This window comes from Dipteris shenzhenensis, chromosome 31, assembly GCF_047967505.1.
Source record: "Dipteris shenzhenensis isolate YYH24624 ecotype China chromosome 31, Dip_SZ_1.0, whole genome shotgun sequence".
Lineage (NCBI taxonomy): Eukaryota > Viridiplantae > Streptophyta > Polypodiopsida > Gleicheniales > Dipteridaceae > Dipteris > Dipteris shenzhenensis.
The window spans coordinates 10,762,537-10,790,475 of record NC_141626.1 but is presented as its reverse complement, the minus strand read 5'-3'; positions in this window follow the sequence as shown (position 1 = coordinate 10,790,475).

Below are 27,939 nucleotides of genomic sequence, written 5' to 3'. Positions count from 1 at the left end.
TACATTTAGCAACCTCAATTTCGAGGCATCTACTAAGCTAGAAAACTCAAATTATGGTACATGGGAGTATCAAATGGAGAGACCATACTTGCATAATTACAAGATGTAGTAGGAGTATGTGGATGGCTCTACACCTAGAGCATCTAGCCACCCCATAAGAAATCTTGCCATTGCTCAAGCACAAGAAGAATGGGATAAGAAAGACCAGTAAGCATATCACTTGATCAAGAAGAATGCTTGAAATGTCATGCTTAGATAACTCAAAATGGTCAAGACATTAAAGGAAGCATGGGATATGTTCTCAAGTCTTTTTTAGTCCAATAACACCTCAAGAATTCTTCCACTCAGAGAATAAATCAATCAAAGTTTCCACAAGAGTAATGAATTTGGTCATGCTTATGTAATTAGGATGAGAGACTACAATAATCAACTTGCTGTAGTAGCAAGAGAGAGTACGAATCTGACCAATACGATTCGAGTCATCCTCAATGGACTCAGTGAAGGAGATAAGAATTTAGTCCAAAGTATTGCCATTCAAAGGCAAGTTCCATCAATTGAAGAGATACAACTTGTGTTACTTGGTGAGGAGCTAAAGACTTAGGCCAGTTAGGCAAGGAAAGCCCAATCTAATGAGCAAGCATTCATAACCTCAAATAGAGGCAAAGGTAGATGTAGAGCATCTTAGAGAACTGGAGATCAAAATCAAAATCAACATCCACAATAGCATCAAAAGTAAGATTAGCATCCAAGAGAAAATTGTTCCAATGGAGTGAACTTTTAAGAAATAGGGAATGTATCCACCATGTGTTGAACATTCAATGCAGTTGATGTCACAAGTCTGGAAATTATGCAAGAGACTACCACCTGACCAAGAAGGTCAATGTTTCCACCAACATGTCAAACATTCAATATATTTGAGTCACAAGTGTGGACATTATGCAAGAGATAATTACCATAGGAAGCAGCATTACCAAGGAGGTCAATCTAGTAGCAATAGAGGGAATTTTCATGGAAGAGAAAATCATTGTGGTGGATTATATCAAAGTCACAAGCATTATACCAATGAACTCGACATAGTGTAGCTTGATTTTGATTGTGATTCCAAGGGAAAAAGCTGTTACCCATGTTACATGAATAGTGTTGTATCTTCTAACGTGAATGAATGCTTTAGAAAAAAAAACCATTGGAAGGATCAAAGAACATTATGATAACACAGCAGGTCTAGTTCAAGGGAAAGGTATAGTCCCTATGAATAATTTTATTAGTATGAAAGGATTGGTGAAAGATATACTTTATGTTCCAAAACTTAGTAGGAATCTTTTGTCAGTTGGACAAATGATGAAATATAACTATATAGTCATCTTTGATGAAGGTGAATACTCAGTCAAAAAAAAATCCAAAGGATATTAGCTAGTGGGAGAAGCCGTTAAACAAAGTTTTAACACTTATTCAAGGTGTCACCTTCAGTGTCAGACTTACATGCCATGTCAGATTAACATCAACGGGTGCCACTTTTTGCAATATATGGCACAAGAAGTATGGTCATGTCAACTTAAAAGTTTGATGCAATCAAGAAATTATATATAACTTAAGTTTCTTCGAATGGTTTGCAAACCATGCTACTTTGGTTTGATACATATAGACATATGGGGTTATGCATAGACCCACAACATAAATGGCTTATTGTATTAGTTGACTTTCATCATGAATACATAAGATATTGTTGGGTGTATGTCATATGCCCTCTATCACATAAGCTTCCCTTTGCACCTCCTGAATAAGATAAAAATCCTTGCCTCCTTTAAACTAGGTCATAAGAAGGTCTTAATTCATTCACGCATCAATACAGAAAAACCAAAAACTATATCCAATGTTTTGGATCAACCACAAAAGAAATGGAAACTTGGATTAGGGATTTCGCAAACCAAATCTCGCGCTCTTACGTTGATCATATAAGGATTATGGATGGGAGGAAAGAGGAAGGACATTCCAACTATGAGCAAGCCTCTAAGCTCAATTCAATATACTTCTAGGTAAATAAGGCATATAAGAGGAGGCACACATACAGTAGTTTGAATGCTCATAAGCAATAAGTGCTAGCAGCGCATGAGGCCAACATAAGGCTAGCAACACCATTCCTAGAAGATAACCCTATTTTAAAAAAAACACAAAGATTTCATGGCCAAGTACAGGCACTTGGAAAGTCCCATTGGCTATGCAAATGTATAATACTAGGCCATTAGTGATAGTTCACAACAAGGATCTAAGAGCCTATTTCAAAATAGCCTTATAATTTTAAAGAAAAAAATAGAAAAGAGTAATCATAGAGAGCTTGTAAGGTAATTTATTTGAGGTCATATTAACCTTACATCAAGCATGCATCAACAAGGCCTTTGAGATATTCAAATTGCAATAAGTCTAGACAACTAGCTATAAGGGACATGTTCAGCTCACTACCACTTTTAACAACTCATACAACCAACTCTTGAAGGAATAGAGGAACTATGCATAGCCCATAGCCAAAAGCTAGTGTAAGCACTCAAAGAAAAGTTTTGAGAGACAATCATAAAAGCTAGCACAATAGGCCATAGGAGCACCAACAAAAGGCATCATAAGAGTTGTGAACTCAAGAAGTTCTAAGTTGGAAACATCAATGCTCAAAGCTTGTAGACAAGCATAAAAGGTTCAAGTGAGCCTTCAACACCTTATACAACGGCCTGACAAGGAATGTCCATGCACAACCCCACTGCCACCTTTACACAAAAGGAAGAAGATCTATAACACTTATTTCATTAATTTTGGACTTGTCAATGTACAAATTCATTTTTACATATACTTTTGGACTAGTTTCTAGTTAAAATTTAAGAAAAAACCCAAGCTTCAAAGCGCATATGAAAACATAAAAACAAGCAATTTTTTAGAGATTTTTAAAGGAGATGAAACCAAAATTATAAAATTTAACATGACATAGATAAGTTACACCAAAAAATAAGATTCGGCAGTTGTAAACTCTTTAATATTTATAATGGTGTTAACAAACACCTTCAAAAGTTATAGTATTAAGAAAAATCTCACAATATTTATAAAGGTGTTAACAAACACCAAAAGTTACAATAAGCCTCTCACTGGAAGGCATTAATATTAACTCTTGATATCCTAGATTCGACCCATTCAAGGGCTGAGTTCATCTCATCATCATCAATATAGTTAAAACTATAGAAGAGAAGTAAGGAATTATAAATTTTCTCCTATATAGCACTTTGTTGATTCTGTATGGCTTGCACTTCTTAGGGTGGAAAGCTCCCATAACGAGCCACACGTGAAGTAACCTCACTTAGAAAGTCTGTTAGCTATCTCCTATATGAATGTAATCTATCTATTTCACTAGTAGATCTACTTATTTTTTCTCTCTCCTCCTGTAGGTGCTTTAGAGTAGCAAACTCATCCTTTTTGTCTTGGGTTAATGAAGCTCGTTGTCTCTTTCTCTTCTCCCTCTTCGCCTCGTTCTTAGCAATCCATTCTTTGTTGGTGCTAATGGATTGCTCCACAGAATCAATGACTTCAAAAAGATCCATGGAGCTTTAAGCTACGGGAATATGGACCATAGGAAGAAGACATAGTGTGGGAGCAGGACGAGATGGAAGAAGATTTTGAGAGTAAGGCTATGAGATGAGTGCAAGAATGATAATGGGAGTAGACTTGAGTTCCAGAGTAGGGCTACGGGCAAGATTGAAGGAGTAAGCTTGAGGAGAGGAGGAAGGTAATGAGAGCAAAGTGGACGAAGTGTTTGGTTGTAAGGCTGAGGCAAGATGGAAGGAGTAAGCTTGAGGAGAGGAGGAAGGTAATGAGAGCAAAGTAATAGAAGTGTTTTGCTATAAGGCTACTGGCAAGATGGAAGGAGTAAGCTTGAGGAGAGGAGGAAGGTAATGAGAGCAAAGTAGAAGAAGTTTTTGGCTGTTAAGTTGTGGGCGAGATGTAGAAGACGAACGGCTAGAGAGGGATTTATAGAATTGCAAACCCATAATGTGAGATGAAAGATTTGAAATAAAGAATTGGGAGAGGCTGAGATGACTAGATTTGTGAGGTAACAGATACAAGACCGTAAAGCGAGACATGTGAGACGATAGGTTTTGAGTACATTGAAATCTATAAAATAAAGTGATGGAACACAAGAATGATATAACTATTAGATTCTCATCATGAGATATTTATTTTATATAATAAGTTAGACTTGCACATGCAAGACCATAATGCGAGACATGTGAGACGATAGATTTTGAGTACATTGAAATCTGTAAAATAAAGTGATGGAACACAAGAATGATATAATTATTAGATTCTCATCATGAGACATTTATTGTATATAATAAGTTAGACTTCAAATAAATTGAAACCGATTAAATAAATTTACATTTAAATCTATGAAATAAAGTGATTCAAGACAAGAATAATATAATTATTACACTCCCTTATTTCATCCATCCTAGTCCTTCTAGAAGCACATTCTTCTTTCATCACTCTTAATTTATCATCTCCCCACTCACCATGGATGTCCTTGGCATCGTTGCTGGAATCGATAGTCTCAAAGAATGGATTGCTGACCAAGGAGCAAGGAGAGACATAAGAATTTGACAAGGCACTCTACTGACATGAATGGAGAGAGAGGAATTCGATGCACAAAGGCAGATAGAGAGGGAGGAGGCTTATAAGATAGCAGAGAGTGAAAGACTTTATAATGTATTATAAAAGCACGACAAGATTTCTTAGACTTCTTAAGCAACCTACGTTATCGCAGCACTCGGTATGGATGATTTGATGCAGATGCTGAAAGAACATTAAGGACCTCCCAAAGAGATTATAAAGGAACAATCTGTGACTACTTGAATTTATTCCTTCATTGTAATTATGTTGAGGATACGGACTTGGACTCCATGGAAGATTTGGTTGTTGGAGAAGATAAGAGATACTAATGATGAGATCTTCTAGTGTGGTCTTGACCTATGTGGCCTGTAATAGTCGTTAATCTTATTCTGTATTCTCTGCAACAAGCTTGGTAGAGCTGAGCAGATCATATTAGAATTTCTAATACAATTTATTTTTGAGTAGCAAATTCTCATGCAGTGTGGCTCTTATGACTCTATAATGGTATAAACTTTGACCCTATAGCATGATTTGAGTAATCTTATTATTTTGAGTCACAAATTCTCATCAAGTGTATCCATGATAAATGTCCCTTATGTATTCATGAGAGAATGCCCCTTATGTATTCACATATTTAATAAAATCAACCAAAATAACATTGTGAGTAGGAAAACAAGTCACACATTTAATATGTATCCATGATAAATGCCCATTATGTATTCACATTTAATAAAATCAACCAAAATAACATTATGAGCAACAAATTCACAAATACAAAGTTTTGCGCTTAATTTGAACTTTTACATGCATCAATTGCCAATAAAGTTTTTTCTACTTCAAAAAATAACTCATGTACATGCTAAGCCCCATCATAAAGCTTCACAATGAAGTGGATTCTGATGGTTGCTTTGGACTCCGTTGTGATGATTTGGAAGTAGACTCTAACTCTCAAGGCTTTGATGCTTTAGGCATATATGGATGGACTCTTTCTTTGGGCATAGAGTTCCAAGCATGGACTCGGTTGTGATGGTTTAGGCATAGAATCCAGTGGAGGTTGTGATTCTCTAGGCATATATTGAATCTTTGCTTTTGAGTGTGGGGTAGATGGTGATTCCTTGGGCATAGACTTCTCGGGAGGGTGTAATGCCTACGGGGTAGAATGAGTCTCTACTTCCACTCGTGGACTTTGCTGGGATGCTTTGGGTGCGTAGACTCCCCAAAATGGTGTGATTATTTGGCTGTAGATTGAGTCTCTACTTCTGCAAGTGAACTCCCTTCTTATGCTTTGGGTTTATACTGTGTGTTGAATCTCTACTTTTGCGATGACTGGACTCGATTGTGATGCTTTGGGAGTAGACTCCTTTAAACACTACAAGGCATAGGCCATTTTCCGATGAAAATACCAACGTTTTTTACATTAAATTTTTTTTTCCACGGGTGCAAACGTCACTATAAGAGTCGCTAAAAGCGTAAAAAAAGGACCGTTGCTATAAAGCATCGCTATATAGCGACACTGGTAAACGTCACTATATAGCGACGATGAAAACGTCGCTATATAGCGACATTGTCAATCGTCGCTATATAGCGACATTGGTAAACTCGCTATATAGCGACGATTAATAGAACTAAAGAAAAAGGGTTAGTGGGGCTAAACAGGTCTTGCTATGGCCCTATTTAGCCCCACTAATCCTTTTTTTTTTGGTAATTATAAAACAAAGTTTTTTTGTAACAAAATTTCCCTTGCGAAAAGGGTGATACAAAATCGCTCTTGTGAAATGATGAGCAACAAAAGCATATACATGTCGGACATATACAACATTGTTTGTAACAAAATTACCCTTTCGAAAGGGCGATACAAAATTGCTCAAATGAGTGGATATACAAAATGACATACAGGGCGAAGAAAATGCTACTACCACTACTACTCATCTGAATCCGAATCACCCTCGTCTTGTTGGCCTGTTCCTTGGTCCTTGTCAGCTGCGTCTTCTCCCTCATCCTCGTCACGTGCATCTGATCCTTGGCCCTGTTGATCGCTCGCCTCTGATGATGGGACACTTGAGCTTTGACCCTAGGAGTGAACCATATAAATCGAAAATTAGATTGGAACTTAAATTAAAAAGTGAGATTACAAGTAGGAGTAAACTTATACCGTGCGAGTAGCCACCTCACCCCAATTGACCGTCGCTCCCATTGCCTCTTGCTCAATGAACCACGGCTTTGTTCCTATCCGAAATGCGCATTGCGTCTCTGCATCTGTAGAAAGACGACCCATTGCAGCTTGCTGTGGATCCAATTTACGAGAGTTAGAGTTAGCTAAAGTGCATGTAATATGTAGTAAAACAAATAGAACAATACATTAAGTGAGAAGAAGTAGACTCACCACGGTTGCCTCGAATGCATACCGTCCGCCTGCACCAAAGTGCGAAGTACCTACGACGTCCAACCGTCTCTTTGCAGCCCTCCTCTGACCCTCGAACAATTCGGGATGGTCCCTATTTTGCTTCTTGAAGTACTTCCAATCAGCTTTGTCTGCCCAGCTGGGTTTAGCCAACCCCTTTGTGGTGGAAGTACGCAAGGTTGATCTACGATGCTTCAAGACCAAACACATGCGCTCTCGCATATAATCCTCATTAAACTCCACATTTGTTGGGTTAGGGTATCTTTGTTTTAACTCATCGATGACCGCTTGCTTCTTTTGGCCATCTTAATACCGCCAATCAGTAGCAATGCCGCTCTTGAAGTGATGACTCATCAACCTCCTCATGGTGGCCATCATTACTTTGCCCTTTCTATCTTCTATTATCTCTCTGCTAGCTATGATTTGATAGGAGAGATCCCCTGATGAGTAAGGAGGACTGACGATAGCAGAGTCAGAAGGAGTGGAAGCTGCGCGAGCGCTTCTGGAGCGAGGAGTAGCAGTGGGAGTAGGAGAGGGAAAGGGACCTGACTGATACTATGTCTCCGGGCCAAGTGGAGACCTGTAGGTACGTGAGTGTGCTGACTCGTCTACATCTCTTGAGTCAGCACAACATGAGCCACCCTTCCTACTCTTCCTTCCCTTACGAGAGGCATGCGCAGGTGATGACCCCGTGGTCGAAGGGGCACGAGGGGACGGCTAGGCAGTACGTCCACCCATCGGTGTAGGGGAGGGAATTGCTGAGGTCCTCTGAGATAGCAGAGAGAAGAATCTTGCTGCCTCCTCATTGCTCATCTGTGCTACAAACTCATCGGGACTCCCGACAAAGCCATGCGCGGCTAGCAAAGGAGTTCCCCGAGGGGTAGTCACAGTGCTACGTGGAAGAGAGTCGGACTAGGGGTAGTTGTAGTGCTAGGTCCGAGAGGAGTCAGACCAGGGGTAGTCCTCGGGGTAGTCGCTTGAGAGGAATCAAAGTCCTCTGAAGCATAAAGATCATGAGCTCTTCTCCTGTGAGGCTGTCCGTACTCATCGGATGAGCGACGTGATCCCATGTCTAACATAGACACAAACACGAAAACAAAAAACAAAAAAACAAACATAAGCATAGGCATAGGCAAAGAGGGAAAGAAGAGGAAGAAGAGGAAGAGGAAGAGGAAGAAGAGCAAGAGGAATCTGAAGAAGAGGGAGAGAAGAGGGAAAAGAGAAGGGGGAGAAGAAGAGGAAGAAGAGGGAAAGGAAAGAGGGAAAAGAGAAGGGGGAGGAGAAGAGGAAGAAGAGGGAAAGGAAAGAGGGAAAGAAGAGGATTTTAGAGGGAAAAGAGAAGGGGGAAAAGCTCATGCTTATGCCGCATCAGCTCATGCTCATGCATAAGCATAAGCATAAATAGAGAATAAGAGTTAGAGGATGAGCTTATGCGGAAATAGAGAATAAGAGAAGGGGGAAAGAGAGAAGCATAAGCATGAGCATAAGCTCATGCTCATGCTTATGCTTAAGCATAAGCTTAAGCATAAGCTCATGCTTATGCTTATGCGGAAATAGAGAATAAGAGTTAGAGGAAATAGAGAATAAGAGAAGGGGGAACGAGAGAAGCATAAGCATGAGCATAAGCTCATGCTCATGCATAAGCATAAGCATGAGCTTATGCTTATGCTTATGCTTAAGCATAAGCATGAGCATAAGCTCATGCTTATGCTTATGCGAAAATAGAGAATAAGAGTTAGAGAAAATAGAGAAGGGGGAAAGAGAGAAGCATAAGCATGAGCATAAGCTCATGCTCATGCATAAGCATAAGCATGATTATGCATGAGCTTATGCGAAAATAGAGAATAAGAGTTCGAGGAAATAGAGAAGGGGGAAAGAGAGAAGCATAAGCATGAGCATAAGCTCATGCTCATGCATAAGCATAAGCATGAGCTCATGCTAATGCTTATGCTTAAGCATAAGCATAAGCATAAGCTCATGCTTATGCTTATGCATGAGCTTATGCGGAAATAGAGAATAAGAGTTAGAGTAAATAGAGAAGGGAGAAAGAGAGAAGCATAAGCATGAGCTTATGCTTATGCTTATGCATGAGCTTATGTGGAAATAGAGAATAAGAGTTAGAGGAAATAGAGAAGGGGGAAAGAGAGAAGCATAAGCTCATGCTCATGCATAAGCATAAGCATGAGCTTATGCTTATGCTTAAGCATAAGCATAAGCATAAGCTGCTTATGCATGAGCTTATGCGGAAATAGAGAATAAGAGTTAGAGGAAATAGAGAAAGGGGAAAGAGAGAAGCATAAGCATGAGCATAAGCTCATGCTCATGCATAAGCATAAGCATGAGCTTATGCTTATGCTTATGCATGAGCTTATGCGGAAATACAGAATAAGAGTTAGAGGAAATAGAGAAGGGGGAAAGAGAGAAGCATAAGCATGAGCATAAGCTCATGCTCATGCATCAGCATAAGCATGAGCTCATGCTTATGCTTATGCATGAGCTTATGCGGAAATACAGAATAAGAGTTAGAGGAAATAGAGAAGGGGGAAAGAGAGAAGCATAAGCATGAGCATAAGCATGAGCTTATGCTTATGCTTATGCTTAAGCATAAGCATAAGCATAGGCTCATGCTTATGCTTATGCATGAGCTTATGCAGAAATAGAGAATAAGAGTTAGAGGAAATAGAGAAGGGGGAAAGAGAGAAGCATAAGCATGAGCATAAGCTCATGCTCATGCATATGCTTAAGCATAAGCTCATGCTTATGCTTATGCATGAGCTTATGCGGAAATAGAGAATAAGAGTTAGAGGAAATAGAGAAGGGGGAAAGAGAGAAGCATAAGCATGAGCATAAGCTCATGCTCATGCATAAGCATAAGCATGAGCTTATGCTTATGCTTATGCTTATGCGCATAAGCTCATGCATAAGCATAAACATGAGCTTATGCTTATGCTTATGCTTAAGCATAAGCATAAGCATAAGCTCATGTTTATGCTTATGCATGAGCTTATGCGGAAATAGAGAATAAGAGTTAGAGGAAATAGAGAAGGGGGGAAGAGAGAAGCATAAGCATGAGCATAAGCTCATGCTTATGCTTATGCATGAGCTTGGGAGGAAATAGAGAATAAGAGGGAAAGGAAAGAGAGAAGGGGAAAAGAGAGAAGGGGGAAAGAGAGAATAAGAGAACGGGGAAAAAAGAGAAGGGGGAAAAAAGAGAATAAGAGAAGGGGGAAGAAGGAAAGAGTTTGAGGGGAAGAGAGGGTTCCTACGCCCATCACTGCAGCTAGCGCTTCAGCTAGCGCTTAAGGCGCTAGCTGCAGGCCAATGCAAATAACAAAAATAATAAATGGAAAAAAGAGAAAGCACTTACCTGAAATAGTACGTCCCGCTCGTTGTTGTGGACTGGCCCTACAAAAGAGAGAAAACAACCCATTTTTTCAAATAAGATGTTAGAGGAAGGAGGAGATTACAAAAGCAACTTCTTGAAAGGAGGAGATTGAGGAGACAAGGAAAGGAGGAGATTGAGGAGACAAGGAGAAAGAGAAGGAAGAGAAATACAAAAAAAAGAGGTGAGTCTTCTTTCTTTCTTGAAATCTCATTTTTTGATTCAATCCTTTGAAAACAAGCATGAAAACTAGTTTATAGGTTTAGCAATACAAGGAGAAGCACTCACAAAACTAAAGCTAACAAACAAACAACCTACATTGTTGAAACAAACTCACCTCTTGAAGAACTTCCTTTCAAGAAACCAAAGAGGAAAAAGGGTAGAGAGGGAGTACAAGAGCTAGGAGAAGGGTGAGGAGTGGAAAATAGAGTGGGAGGTTGCTTGAAATAGGTGGGAGGTCATCGAAAATAAGTGGGAGGAGATATTGGCTTGCTATCTTGAGAGATTAGAGAATAGTATAAAGAAAACGCCGCACGACGAGAGTTTCGGGTTTTAACCCACAGCATCGCTATATAGCGACGCTTATTCGTCGCTATATAGCGACGTTTTTAATTAAAAAACGTCGCTATATAGTGATGGAACAGAGCAAAAAGCTCGCTATATAGCGACGCTTACAGTCACTTTTTGTTGTAGCGTGAAAAGAAGCTCATATATGCTATTTTATAACTGTTAATATCTCTTCTTCATGCTTATGTTGTGATTTTATAAGTGTAGATGGAAGGGACAAGTGGAAGCTCGTCCGATGATGCGCCAACGCCCGGGAGCACGAAGTGGCTTAGGGAGAGGTTATACTATCATTGCACTCATTGCAAGCGAGAAGTACGACATCAACGTCGTATTATCATGCGCCACTTGCGGATGTATGGGGAGAAGCTGGAACCAGTACCCACCGTTGGTGTTGCACATGTTGATGGACTATCGGTAAGTCAAAGCTATTTAAGTTTGCAGTCTTATTGTATAATACCAGGAAATAGAAGATCTTATATTTACACGAAATCTTAAAACAGGATGAGGAGGGTGACGAGGGTACGCATATACCTTCTCACTTTCAGCAAGACTATAGTCTCCCGGATGATGACGAGGGTATGGTCGACATGATGGATTCCATTTTTAGGGGCACTACATCCCACGTACATGTGATGTCAGAGTTTGAGGTCAAAATGCGAGAGTTGCAATCAACACAATTGTACGAGGGTGCTAGGATGTCTAAACTACGTGCTTGTCTCTCAATCTTGAAGCTACAAGTAAAGTATGGGTGGTCGGATACAAGTGTCTCGGCCTTAATGAGATTAGCTCTTGCATTGATTTGACTCATTATTTGGATATTGTTTGTTTTGAGAATCATTATTGGATAGTGTCTTTGTCATAGGTTGCTCCAGAAGATGTTGCCTGCACCAAATACCATGCCCGCATCAAGAGATGAAGCGAAAAAGATGCTAACAATGGTGGGTATGGATTATGATACCATCCATGCTTGCCGTAATGATTGTATTCTCTTTCATCGTAAGCATGGAGATTTGGCTAGTTGTCCAAAGTGTGGGGAACAACGATATAGAGATGACTTGTAGGGTGAGCGGATACCGGTAAAGGTCTTGAGACACTTTCCCATCATTGCAAGAATACAACACATGTTCCGATGCAAATCCATAGCGGAGCTGATGACATGGCATGCATCTCATCGGTCCACTGATGACACATTGAGAATTCCCGCAGATTGTGTAGCTTGGAAGCACATAGATAATTAATGGCCGGACTTTGCGAGCGAGCCACGCAACTTACATCTTGGGCTAGCCATGGACGGCGTGAATCCTTTCAGGTTATGCTCGACATCTTGGTCGACATGGCCCATAGTCGTGGTGAATTACAATATCCCACCATGGCTAACAATAAAAAAGGGACACCTCATGCTTGCACTACTTGTGCCAGGAAAGTACAAGGCAAAAAACATGGACGTGTACATGGCACCTTTGATAGAGGAGTTACAGATATTATGGAGAGGAGTGCAGGTCTTTGATATTTCCAGAGCTCCTAGACATACCAATGATATTTTGGTCAGGGGTATCTTGATGTGGACCATGCATGACTACCGAGGATATGGAGAGTGCACAGGTACATGGTTGTGTCTTTACATGTACAATGAGGGATTATGCTTTTTTAATGACTCTCTTTCACATGCATGTCTTGTACTAACACATTCATGCACGCGTGCAGGACTTGTTATAAGTGGGTACCATGCTTGTCCTGTTTGTGGACTGGCTCTGAAATCGCTTGCATGCTACTCCAAACATATGAGGAAAAATGTTTATGAAGGTCATGCTCGATACCTTCCGCTCGACCATCTCGCACGTGGAGGTCAGCTTGATCCACCACCATCATATTTGAAGGCAAGTGACTGGATTCAAGCTTGGAGGGTGAATGGAGAGGAACCTCCTCCTGGTATGAAGAGGCTATCGATCTTTCATGAGCTTCCTTATTGGGGTCAGTGACAAATCAATCATCTCTTGGATCCCATGCATATCTTCAAGAATGTGGGGGCTACTATTTGGGCACACTTGGTTGGTTCCAAGGACTTGAGAGGAGTGCGAGAAGACTTGCGTGCTATGAATAGGATGTCTCGTTTGTGGTCCCAAGTGCTTGCTTCGGGAAAATTTATCCTCCCGAAAGCAACGTGGATCCTCTCTACGAGGGAGGAGGCAGCAGTCAAGGCAGACATTGCCTCTTTTCAAACACTGACAGGGTACATGCGTTGCTTGAAAGGAGCATTTTCAAAGGACAATAAGCTTAGTGGGCTCAAGTCCCATGATTGGCACAAGGTCTTACAGGTATTCTAAGTAGAATTAGTGTACTGATAATCGTGATGCGTTAGCGTAATTATTATTATGTTATATTGTTGACATGACTTCATTGTTGCTTTGATAGTTCATCCTCCCAATTACAATAAAAGGGTTCTTACAAGAAGATGTTAGAAATGCTATATTCAAGATCAATGGTATTGTGAGGTATGCTTACTATCAAATCGCATTATGTATTTTCTTCATGGACATGTGAAATAGGTGGATATCTCAAATATCTTACATATGCATGGACATGTGAAATAGGTGGATATCTCAAAAAGAGATCTCTATATGGAGCATCGAGAAGGCTAGGGTGGAATCCATCGAAGCCGTATGCTTGCTTGAGAAGCACTTTCCCTCGAGCATTATGACAACTCAAGTCCACTTGCTTATGCACATAGTTGATGAGGTGGCTATAGCAGGTACCGTTCATAGTCGATGGACGTTTTTTCTTGAGCGGTTTATGAAAACTTTAAAGGGATTTGTAAGACAAAGAGCAAGACTAGAAGCAAGCATGGCAAAGGGATGGCTTGTGCAAGAGTCATTAGTATATATCACAGAGTTTCTTGCATCCACGGATCCCGATATGCCGCAAGCTTGGCACAACAAGGATGATGATCGCATCGTTGGCGAGGTTCCCAAAGGAAAAGGGATTGAAAGAAAGATGAGCAAAGAGCAAATGGAGAAATTCAATAAGTTTTGTATCCTCAATAGCCCTGAGATGCAGAAGTGGATTGAGAGATATGAAGTGGCCAAAGCAGAAAGAATAAACGCAAGGACAAGATTCAGAGTAATGACTATTCGTTCACCGGAACCAGAAGTCAAGATTATGGTGGAAAAGGATCCCGTGAGAACTTCTTTCGAAAAATGGGCTCAACCTGGACATTTCTCGAGAACTTTAGCTAAGGGTCCCAGTAGTACCACTTGGATTTGGAATCTACATGCTGATGCTCATGATTCTGATAGTGATCACAACCATATCCACGGGATCTGGCTCTTCTCCCTACTCACATGTCACTTGATTGGCTACAACTGGCTCTACGTAAAGCCGAACGTGATGGAGAGACAATAAACGAGCGTGAGCGAGAGTTATCATCTGGATGTATGGTGCATGTAGGTTTCTTACCTCTTGACGTAATTAAGTAATTATTTGTGGCAATATATGCTATAAAATAGATGCATCTTCATTGTTTTAATGATGCTCTTTTACAGTACAAAAAGTACAGTGCATTATGGTCATATGGACGACATTTTCGCGTGGAATGCGTCAATTTAGAGAGAGTCACGTATGATTGTGGAGTCATGGCTAACTTCACACAAGATAGCCGAGCAAGTGCTTCGGATACCAATCTTCTCTCCTCATAGTTGGATTATTGTGGAACCATATGCGACATCTATGAAATTGATTTTAGACGATTTACTATTTTCATTCTTGATGTAAAATGGTTTAGAACTACTTACAACGGTCCCCATGCAACAGTGAGAAAAGATAGTAGCGGTCTCTTTGCAATAGACTCCACCAAACATTGGACTGATGAAAGTGATACTTTTGTTCTTCCCGAGCACTGTGAGCAGGTGCATACTAATGATTTAATTAGTCAAAGCTTTCATTTTTAAAGTCCATTGATACATGTACTTGAGCATAATTTCATATATATACTTGACGACATTTGGCATCCATCTTCAACATAGGTGGTTTTTCATCCGGATCGTTCTGATCCAAGATGGTGGTACGTGATCCAAGTTGCACCACGAAGTAAGCAAATTTTTGAAGATCGAGATGTGGATATGGAGATGCCACTACCAATGCCGGATCCAATTGATGAATCTAGCGAAGAAGATGTAGATCACCATATGAGCCAAGAGGAAGATGCGCATAATGACATCGCACGGGAGAAGGATGGAGATCACGATATTGAGGAAAAAGACAACAATCATCAAGAATCACCACACTTTATTGAAGAAGATGATCAAATACTTTTAGGTGAATGTACGATGCTAGAGTACGATGATGATATAGGAGATCAACTCGGTATAGAGTTGGAGATAGACTTGTTTGGTGCCTTAGACTTGGCTCAAGATGAAATAGTTGATGTAAATGCTCTTATTTGATTTTTCTCATCTCAAACTTGGACATGAATATATGAGCTTCAAAGGCTTGATGTACATGCTCTCATTTTTTTATTCTCTATGAGCTCAAACATGTATGAAAATTTAAAAAAATTTGTCATTGGAGAAAACTAACTTTTGAGGCCTATATAGAAAAAAAACCTCTTTGGAAAAACGTCGCTATAAAATTGTATATCAGTGTCGCTATATAGCGACATCGAAAAGTCGCTATATAGCGACCTTTATAATAGTCGCTATATAGCAACTTTTAGCAAGAGTCGCTATATAGCGACGATTTAGGAAACCCGCTTTTCATACCGATGATTAACGCTAAGCGGGCACTAAACGTCGGTACATAAACATCGCAATAGGATCCGTGTGTAGTAGTGAAAGGCTGTGATGCATTGGGAGTATATTGAGTCTCTACTTCCTTGAGAGTCTTTGATGCAGACTTGGGTGCCTCAATTACTTTAATTGGAGATTGAGCAATTATGAATCGAACGGTATGAGCCAAAAATGTATATAGTTTTGCATCGGAGTATGTAGACATTGAGGATTGTGAGCCCTTCACAACAACACAAAGCAACTATAGACGCGCTTGGTAGACGCGCAAAATAGCGGGCGCGTCTATAGGCGTTGCTTTAGTAGAGAAATTACGGGCGCGTCTAAATGTGCGTCTAAATGCTCGTCTATTTGCGCGTAAATCACCGCATCTATTTGCGCGTTTGACCTGAGAAAATACGGGCCCATCTAACATCCCGTTTATTAGCGCATCTATTTGTGCGTTTATTTGCGCGTTTACACTGAGAATCAGACGTGCATTTAGACGCGTAAATAGATGCGCTCTAGAGAATACAGAAAGTGAGATTTTGGTGTACATCATTGCTTTCCAAACATTGCCCATGATTACCAAAGCACATAATTTTTTGCAAGCCCACATATACAAGAATTAAGTGAGATGAGGAGAATGAGACAATATGTAAAATAGTTTTGCCAATATCAATTATGGGGCTACGGTTCAATCTCATCCTCAATGAGATCAACCCTTGCCAAACTATCTACTTCAAAATCCAAACAAGTGTTTAGATCTACAAATACATTCAACCCACTACTACTTGTGCCACTCATGTGCTCATCAAAATCAGCATCTCCAATGGTAGGCTCGTCCTCACGGGTAATGGCCTCAATATCTATATCTCCTATCTCATGATCATCCTCCTCTCTTGTATCACGGTCATCATCACGTCCATGGCCATGATCATCCTCCATACGCTCCATATTAGTAAATGTACTATACATCACTTTGGAACGTGGCATAATAGGTATGACATGCCACCATCTATTATTATCCACCATTGGTTGATAGACAACCTAATTCAAACACAAATACAATCATGTTACTTTTCTTGCATCAAATATTTAAAAGCGAGTATTTTTATGTGTGTGCACAGTACCTGTTCACATAGTTGCGGTAGTACTAGTGTGTCCTTCCAACTACTTTGCCAAAACTTTGTGGAGTCAATAGTTACAAAGCCACTTGCATGGCGTTTGATTGTTGCATTAGGGCCTCTTTCCACCACGTCCTTAAACCACTTTACATCCAAAACATACACAAAGAAGCGTCGAAAGTCAAGCATAATGATATCTTGAATTATGCCACAATAATCATCCATGGCTCCATTGGCTCCCTCAAAGCTAGCAATGACGCCGCAATCTTGTGTGTTTCTCTTATCATCAATCCGTTGTGTTCGAAAATGCTTGCCCTCACACCATATAGCATTGAACATAGTGCACTACACCAAGAAAAAATCAATTAAATAAGCAATCTAGATTATAAAAAGCTCCTAACTTATGCATAACATTCTATATACCGACCTTGCTCATGCATCCCCTAGCATACTCCCATTCTTCCATTGTGATATGCATCCCCTCGTCTTTCTCTGCTTTCTCCATTTCATCAAGTAGCCAGTCCACATGAATATCCTTTGGAAGTGCTCTTAGATGTTGAGGGTATGGCACACGAGATCCGTGGTGTGTACGAAAGAGGGCCCTTTCTTCTTGTCTTCTTGCCTTTGCATCCTCGTATCTTGTCACCCATCTTTTCATCACATCACTATTAAGCACGCAAAAGAGGTTGATACTATTATGCAACTCCGTGTCTATTACTTTGTTGCGTCCTTTTCCTTGAGGCACAATAGAGGTCATCCTTAGGTCTTCATCATCTCTCCATAGTCGTGGGAGAGAGCTATCCACATCAACAAGAAACTCAGAAATATATACAAGTGACTCTTGTACCAACCAACCCTCGGCCATGCTACCTCCGGGTCTTGCATTTTGTCTCACGAAGCCCTTCAACGTCTTCATGAAGCGCTCAAGGAAAAACAACCATCGTGCATGTATAGTACCGCATATAGCAATCTCATCCACCAAATGTACTATGAGATGTAGTTGGCTTGTGAGAATAGAACGTGGAAATGTCTCCTCCACTAAACAAACCGCCTCCACTGACATAACTTGAGCATTCTCAAGAGTGGTGGGATCTATTTCCTTTGAGCTCACATACCTCACAAGCTCGCCCATCTTGTAAATACAATCTTTCACGTCCTTTGATGCACTACGTGAAATGCTAGTAGGTAGTATGAACTGAACCCACGAGGAGGTGGTTGATTAGTTGCTTATAGCTATTCACTCACAAGTTTGAAAGGAAAAAGATATTATGCATATAAAATACTTACTTGGAGCATCTTGTGCCAATCATGAGATTTCAAGCCATATAATTGCTCTACACCTCTTTTCTTGCTCTTTGTAAAGGCTCCCTTCAAACACCTCATGCATCCAGTGGGAGTACGAATTGTAGTAATAGTGTGCTTTACCATCGCCATCTCTAGCTTTGATAACATCCACGGTGCACGAGGTAAAAAAACACGCCCATTTGGTCTCTCTTGAGGCCAAGCCCTGTGGTACGTAGATCCTCCCTTATGCCTGCCGAATCTCGTGTCCCATTCAAATGCTCCCAAATGGTAGACGCCACATTCTTGAAGATATGCATGGGATCAAGCAGGTGATTGATCTGGAGGTGGGACCAATATGGTAAACGATAAAAGATGGAGTATCTAAACAAAATAAAGTGTTAGTGTGCAATCTTTACTTTCAACCAATATAGCCAATCTTTACTTCCAGCCAATAGTTACAAACCTTACCGGCTCATGCCAAGTGGTGGAGGAGTCATGGAACCGTCCCAAATTCTCATCCAATCTCCCGCGGTGAGTGATTGTGGGAGGACTTCATTCCAAGGGGCAACATATCTAGGATGATCAGGTGGGAGAAATCGATGGTGATTCTCATAGATGACCTTATTCAATGCGTCTGCCCGTGTGGCAACTAGCGAAGGACCACAATTAGGACATGCATGGTAACCCGATGTAGTGAGACCTGAACAATAGATGCAATTAAGAGTGGAAGGTGGGTTTAGGGTGCCACGTCCTTTGCCTATTCATAATTAAAAAATGCAATGCTTACCTGAACACTCGCCATAGCCTAGGAAGTCATGCATCGTCCACATCAAGACTGCTTTGCAGTTGAAGTCTCGTGACGAGGGAGGCCTGCTCACATCATGCACCTCGATACCTCTCCAAAGTATCTCTAGCTCATCAATCAAAGGCTCCAAATAAACATCAGGGTTTTTGACTTTATGTTTCCCTGGAATTAGAAGGGACAGCATGACATGTCCTTTCTTAATAGCCATAGAGGGTGGAAGATTGTAATTCACCAATACCACTGGCCATACACTGTAAGACGTGCTTTTGAGACCAAATGGGTTCACACCGTCCATACCCAATCCAAGTCTCAAGCTCCTAGGTTCTTCCTTGAAGCTTGGCCATGCGTCTCCACGCAGGAGAGTCCGCGGGAGTTCTCCACTTGCCATCGGTTGATCGATGGGAGGAATGCCATGACATGATCTCTGTAATAGATTTGCACTTGAACATATGTTGGATGCGAGGGATTATGGGAAAATGTCGCAATATCTTACGAGGCACGTCCAAGGTTTTGAGATCTGCTCTATATCTTGCCTCTCCACAAGTAGGGCACTCTCTTGCATCCTTATGTAGTCCACGAAACAAAACGCAATCGTTGACACATGCATGGATGCGCTTGTAATCTAATCCTCACATGTTGCCTTGCCATATCTCTTGAGGTCGGTAATTTATTCTCCCTTGGAAGCATTTTACACAATAGCCTGCACGTGAAGACCATAAATGAGGAAAAGCATTCGAGTAATTGACCCACTAGCATAATTCACCATGTTTGCAAAATCGACTTTAAAGCTTACTTGAGTAATGCATTCAAACTTGCATTGCTCCATCCATAGATGGTTTGCAAGTTTAGTAACTCAAGGGAGGCACGTAGAACAGAGAATGTGCACCCCTCAAATAGTGGAGTCGATGCTGCGGTAAAAAGATCATCCTGCTCCATGCTATTATCCCTCCCTTGATGGACATATAAATCCCGCACCATATTATCAAACACCTCCTCCTCCATGGCTTCATGAGGTAATGGCGGAGGGCTACTATCACCATCATTCCATGCATCCGTAACGGTCCCTCCTGAAGATCCCACCTCATATCGCCGACGCTTCGCCTCCTCACGACGGGCATAGGGTAACATGTGCGGGTGTGGCACTGCATCCTGTATCAAATTAAAACGGGATCATAACTCAAACATATGAACACCCATAGGTATCTCAATCAACCTTAACTTACAAACCCTTACGCTGTTTACGGTCACATCCCATTCTCCATACTTTGAGATATGATTGAGTGTAATCCTGCGTGCACGATACATGTTTCCTCGACATCGATCACACAGACATTTGATTTTTTGCTCCAACCACATTTCGCGATGGTGGATAGGGAGGGATTCATCCTCACTGGAGCTACTTGTTGAAGATGGAGACATCCTACAAACAAACAACCCACCAAATTTGCTCTTCTTCAAATGCTTAATTTAACTCTGTGTTGCGTCTATCGCCGCGTCTATAGTCACGTCTAACATCGCGTCTAACGGCGCGTCTAAATGCGCGTCTACTCTGTGTATTTAGACGCACCTATAGACGTGCTAATAGACGCGACTATAGACGCGGCTTTTAAACCTGCTTTTCGGCGCGCCGCTCGCTTTGCTTTTCTTTAGATTACTTAAACTTCGCGCGCGGCTTCCTTCCTTCTTTATTAGCAGTTCCATAGATTCGAAGCTTAAGAGAGAGCCTCCCATATCACACTTTCAAGCTTTCACTCAAGAGAAAGGGACCGTACCTACACTTACTTCCAAGCTTAAAGGAGAGGAGGACGAACAAGGAGAAGAAGCAAGTTTGGAAAAGAAAGAAGAACCTTCCATACTTTTATCCAAGTAAGTCTTTTTGAAGTTGTTCTTGTTTGGAAGTTTGCTCTCTCCAATTTTGTACTTTCTCGTATCTAGGAAACGTAGGATCTAGGTATGAGCGTCACGTTTTTGTGTCGGGCGCAACGTCCTTTTCGACTTTTTAGAAATCTCGCCTGTCGAAGCGCGTCTATAGGCGCGTCTCGGGGCACGTCTAAAAGCACATCTACAGGCGCATCTAACCGCACGTCTGGCTTGTTGCAGACACACACAGACGCGTCTATAGATGCTCACACAGACGCCCTATTAGATGCACTTTTAAACGCACTGTTAGATGCACTGTTAAACGCACTATTAGACGCACTGTTAAACGCACTGTTAGACGCACTGTTAAACACACTGTTAAACGCTCTGTTAGACGCGTCTATAGACGCGCAAATCAGACGGGTCTATAGACGCACTCTGACAGTAAGCCTCTTTTTTCTTCCCCTTTCTTCTCAGCTCATCAGTAATAGATTTTTTTCCTTTTTTCCAGTTCAACATGTGGCCAGGAAGCGCTTCTAGCTCACCTGATCCCCGGGAATCTATTTGGAAGGACTTATATAATCTTTTAGGGCACCCTCCTAGTCCTGCGGAGTTATACGGGTATATGACGGGTACTCTTAACACTCCCCAGGAGTCGGCACTACAGACTCCAAGCCACCCCACACTGCCTGAGATCACCCCAGCGGAGTCAGCACAGCCGTCTTATGCCCCTTCCCCCGTACCGTCTTATGCCCCTTCCCCCATGCCGTCTTATGTCCCTTCTGCCATCCCGTCTTATGCCCCTTCCCCCATGCTGTCAGGAGGTCCTTCTATCTCAGCGAGCCGTCGACGTACTCCCCAACCGTCGAGACTCGGTTCTCTAGCTACGAGTGGTCAGCGTAGTCCCGTGCAGTCCCCAGCTACGAGTGGCCAGCGTACGAGCTCGACACGACAGGGTAGCAGGCATAGTAGCAGGGAGAGCGGTGGCGGATGCATGGCACAGTGCTTTGGGCCATGTGGCGGTGAGGAGGAGGATGATTCAGATGATTTAGACGTGCCTCTAGGTGATGGTACGATTTATTATGACATCACTCAGACAGGAGGCATCTTGATGGATGCGCGGGGGAAGGACATCATGGCCTTCATGCGCTCTGTAATTGCTAACAATTATAGAGATTGCTTTATCCACTATAAAGACCACCCAATTAAGAGGTTGGCTGATGAGACCCTCGCTACTGTTCGCTCTAGGTATCCTAACCCCCCCAATCGCCAGTTCACAGATAAATGGGGGAAGTCAAAGATTGTTACGATACTTAGCAATAAAAGATCTTCGCTTAAGAGGCAGGCACTAGCGGAGCTTGCCAGGCTTGAGGCAGGTCAACCTCCAAGGGGCCCACCCCACACCGCTCACAAGCGTGAGTGGAAGAAGGCAATGAAGTCAGCGAGGGAGGACCCCAGTCTGCAGCACGTGGAGGCACGGAGGATCCAGATGGAGGAATATGGAAGTGCGCATTTTGGAGCAGGGGGTGTTGAATCATGGGAGGCCCAATTTGTAAGTATCGATCTCAAATTATATTGCTTATGTAGTTTATTAGGAGGTTGGTTGTTTCTTTGTACTAATCCCTCCACAAAGTGTGTCGCGGTCATGCAGCTTGAGATCATGGGCAGATACCCTACTCCAGTGGAGACAGCCTACCACCGCCACCATCGCAGAGGAGATACATGGAGGCACTTCTATGATGACGGATTGATTACTGAGGAGCAGTATACCCGAGCTACTGGAGCGGCCCCCCAGGTATTTGAAAGTAATTAAATAATGCCAAAATTATAAGTAAAGATTTGATTTTTCATACATTGATATATGTTGTCCCTTGTTTAGAGGCCCATGCACAAGACGACGAGGAAGGAGACGAGGAAGGAGGCGCAGAAGGGAGCGCAGAAGGGAGCGCAGAAGGGAGCGTGGAAGGCAGCAAGGATTAGTCGTAGAAGTAGTGCTAGCTACTCTTTTTTGTACTTAAAGCCATTGGCTTGGCTTCGTGCCTCTTGTATATAGACTCCTCTTATTTTTTGTACTTGAAGCCACATGACGTGGCTTAGCTTCGTGCTATATGTATATACAAGCACTTTTTGAGCTTTCAATTTTATTGCATTTTGGAGTTGTAATATTTTATTTGGAATTGTAATTAAAATGCGGTTGGCTGTAAGAATTGAATTACAGAATGTGGATATGGGATTCTTGTAACTATATAGCATACACAACATAAACAGTATTCTGTAAAATTTAAAATTAAAAAAAAAAGCACGTCTATCCGTGCGTTTAAAAACGCGTTTATATTCGCGTCTGTCTGTTTGACTTGCATCTATATGTGCGTCTATAAATGCATTTATAAGCGCGTCTATTTATGCGTCTAACTGCGCGTCTATACGCACGTAAGTCTGATATATAGACGTGCAATTAGATGCGGGTCTCCAAACGCACAAATAGATGCGCCCGTAAGTTTTTTATTTTAGTTCATGAAACGCGTCTGTGCGCGCATCTATGGGTGCTTTGTCTTGTTGTGCTTCACATCAAATATTTCATTGAGGAGCAACTTGCAGTTGTACCACACTCTCCACCCACAGATGTATGGATCATTTTGCTCTACCTTGCATTGTTGTAAGTCCATTGCTTCTTGCAAGTCACCATCATATTTTGTGACTTGTTCAATTGCACTTATTAACCTTGATGTGGACCTATCTATCATGACATACAAGGGTATGAATAAGTGCATCGCAAAAGATACATACCATGAAAGTTACAATGCATTAAGAGTAAGTGCACCACGAAAGTTACAATGCATTAAGAGTATACTTATGCTAACACATTGCCATGATATCTTGGCATTGAATTAGCAAGATAGCATTTATTGGCTTGTAGGTCCAAAGCTACCAAACTCCAATGTTTTCTGCATGGCCAATGAAGAATCTTTATTATTGGACTTCATCTTACATCTTGCAATAGTAAATATGAGGTTGCAGTGTCACTTATGTCTCATTATATGAAAAAATGATAACTCGTACGTTGTCCATATTGAGAGTTTGCAGCCAGCTGCAAAAATCTTCTATCAACTTTTTATTATTATTGAGCCATGTAGAAAGCAGGTAATCTACGATGTATACACACTTTGCAAAATTTGTAGGAAACCAAGATATCATTATACTGCATCAAAAAATAACCAAACATTAGCTCATTAGATTTTAATCACTATATAAATACTAAGACAAGATAAAGTTTGTATCAAACCTCAGGGCAGCCATTATAACTTTATCATTAACCTCTTTCCCTCAATATCTTCTGCACCAAATGATAGATATTAAGGCTGCTGTCCAATCACAACCTAAACATCAAAGTTGCTTCCTATATCTTGTAGCTTAGACAAATCTTCAGAATTCTTCAGCGTGAGTTGCGCCATCATCATATCCTCTGAGTTCCCATATAAGCAATGTAGTTGACTCTCTATATTAGGAAAGTCTTTCGGTGATCCTTTATTATCATAAATATTTCACTTTTAGTTTTTCCAGCAATCACCATATCAATTAAACTTGAAGGAAATATTGTGGCCTTCTTGACTTCAAATCCACATGAACTCATTTCTTCTTCCTTCCCCTCTGCCGTCTGTAAAAAATAAAAAAGCTTGTGAGATTGATAAGTTATGGTTAAATGTAATGCTTGTAAAAGAAAAGTAAAGGGTCGCACCAAGATATGTGTCTGTGATTTTTTTGTGTAATCTTACGAGCCAGGATGATCATCCATGTCATCGTCTGCAATCATATGTGCATCACCTTCGTCTTTATCCTGAGAGCCATCAAGATCTTCCATGTCATCATCTCCAATCCTCTGATGTTCCACCTCTTTCTCGTAGCCGACAGTTAGATCATCTTGCAAGTGGAAGTGTGCCATGCAAGCCTTTCTTTAAGTAATATTAGTGGTCCTTCATCCTTTTCTGAGAAGATCTTCCAAAAGATATCCCATCCGCAATAAGGTGACCTCCCAATTAGGCAGTTGCAAGTATTCCAGCATAGTAATCAAAAGACTTCCACATTTTGGAGGACATTCGTAGATTTTGGAGTGCACTTGATGATGAGAGGACCTCTGGATTTCTTTCTCCTCTAGCATGATGCAAACTCTTGGAATTCCAGGCCCCCTTATGTTATGTTGTAGGGAGTGGTCACTCCCACTACAAGGCACAGGCCCTTTTCCAATGGAAATACCGACCTTTTTTACACTAATTTTTTTTTTTAAACGGGCGCAAAGGTCAACATTTACATCTCTATTAGTGTCAAAAAAGAATGATCGCTATATTAGTGTCGCTATATAGCGACACTGGTAATTGTCACTATATAGCGACACTGGTAAACGTCACTATATAGTGACACTAGTAAACGTCGCTATATAGCGATGATTAATAGAAGCTTTAAAAAAACATTAGTGGGGCTAAATAGGGCCACAGCAAGCCCTGTTTTGCCCCACTAATGTTTTTTTTTAGTAATTACAAAAGAATGTTTTTTGTTACAAAATTTCCCTTGTGAAAAGGGTGATAAAAAATCACTCAAATGAGCCGAGCGACAGAAGCATATACATGTCGAAGATATACAACATTGTTTGTTACAAAATTACCCTTTCGAAAAGGGTGATACAAAATCTCTCAAACGAGCCGACATACAAAAGCATATACATGGCAAAGAATATGCAAACTACTACTACTACTACTGCTCATCCGAATCGTCGTCCTCTTCCTCATCCTCATCCTCATCACACTGGCTTGATCCTTGGCCCTCGTGAGCTGTGCCTATAATCCCTGGCCCTCATGAGTTGTGCCTGATCCTTGGTCCTCATCAAAGCTGTGTAAGCCTAATCCATCATCATCACTGCTCACCTCCACTGATGGGATGTTCGATATTTGATTCTAAGAGTGAAACCATATTAATTGGAAATTAGATTGGAAGTTAAAGAATAAAACAGTTTAAAAAGTGAGATTACAAGTAGGAGTAGACTTATACTGTGCGAGTAGCCACCTCATTTTAATGGATCGTCGCTCCGAGCGCCTCTTGCTCAATAAACCATGGCTTTGTTGTTACACAAAATGGGCATCTCATCTCTGTGTCTGTAGGAAGGAGACCCATCGTAGCTTGTTGTGGGCCCAATTTATGAGAGTTAGATAAAGTGCATGCAATATGTAGTAAAACAAATAGAACAATACATTAAATGAGAAGAAGTAGACTTACCACGGTTGCCTCGAATGCCAACCATCCGCTTGCACCAAAGTGCGAAGTACCTACGGAGTCCAGTCGTCTCCTCGCAACCCTCTTCAAACCCTCGAACAATTCAGTATGGTCCCTGTATTGCTTCTTGAAAAACTTCCAGTCAGCTTTGTCTGCCCAACTAGGTTTAGCCTTCTCCTTTGCGATGGAAGTATGCAAGGTTGACCTATGATGCTTCAAGAGAACTCCCATGTGCTCTTTCATGTAATCCGAATTAAACTCCTAATTAGGAGGGTTAGGATATTGTCTTTTCAATTCATCGATGACTTTCAGCTTCTTTCCCTCATCTTGGTACCGCCATTCAATAGTTATGCGGCTCCTCAAGTGGTGGCTCATCAACTGCCTCATGGTGGCCATCACTGCTGAGCTGTTTTGATTTTCTATTATCTCTCCAGCAACCGTGATTTCATAGGATAGGTCCTCGATCGGGTAAGGAGGACTCATGGTAGTGGCAGAGTCAAAGCGAGTGGTGTTACTGTGAGCACTTACAGAGCGAGGAGTAGAAGTGGGAGTAGGAGAGGGCAAGGGACCTCATTGGTACTGGGTCTTGGGCCCAAGTGGAGACCTATAGGGATGTGACTATGCTGACTCATCTACATCTCCCGAGTCAACACAACATAAGTGACCCTTCCCTTACGATCGACACACCTAGGTCATGACCCCTCAGTCGAAGGGGCTAGAGGGGACAGCTGGACAGTAGGTCTAGCTGTCGGTGTAGGAGAGGGATTTGCTAAGGTCCTCTAGGATAGAAAAGAGAAGAATCTCGCTGCCTCCGCATCGGTCATCTGTGCGATAAACTCGTCGAGACTCCCAACAAAGGCATGGGCTACTAGCAAAGGAGTTCCCCAAGGGGTAGTTACAGTGCTATGTCCAAGAGGAGTCGAGCTAGGGGTAGGCCCTTGAGGTGTCGCTTGAGCCATGGGCTACTAGCAAAGGAGTTCCCCAAGGGGTAGTTACAGTGCTATGTCCAAGAGGAGTCGAGCTAGTCACAGGGGTAGGCCCCTGAGGTGCCGCTTGAGTGGAATCAAAGTCCTCTGGCAAGTACAGATCATGATGTCTCCTCCTACGAGGGTTTCCGAACTCGTCGGACATGCGATGTGATCCCATGTCTAATTTGGGGGGATTGGACAAATGTAGACACAAACACAAAAACAAAAAATAAAAAACAAGAGCGGGTAAGAAGCGGAAAGACAATTAATTACTTGAGACAATTATGAAATTCAAACTCAAGAAATTATGGGCATGCAATTAATCACTTGTGAAAATTATGAAATGACAGAAAGCATATGAGGGAAAGCATATGCATAAGAGAAGAAGAAGCATAAGAGAAGGAAAAGAGAAGGAGAAGCATAAGAGAAGGAGAGGGGAAAAGAAGAGAAAGAAGAGGGAAAAAGAGATTGAAAGAGGGGAAAAAAGAACCAAATATGCATAAGAGAAAAAAGAGAGAAAGCATATGCATAAGAGAAAAAGAGAGAAAGCATATGCTTATGCTTATGCATAAGCATATGAGCATATGCTCATGCATAAGCATAAGCATAAGCATAGGCATAGGCATATGCTTATGAAAAGAAGAGAAAAAGAGAGGGAAAAATAAGAGAAGAAAAAGAGAAGGAGAAGGAGAAGGAGACATATGCTCATGCATAAGCATAAGCATAAGAGAAGAAAAAACATATGCATAAGAGAAAAAGAGAGAAAGCATATGTTTGAAAGAGGGGAAAAGAGATTTAAAGAGGGGAAAAAGAGATTGAAAGAGGGGAAAAGAGATTGAAAGAGGGGAAAAAGAAGAGGGGAAAAGAGCATAAGCATAAGATAAG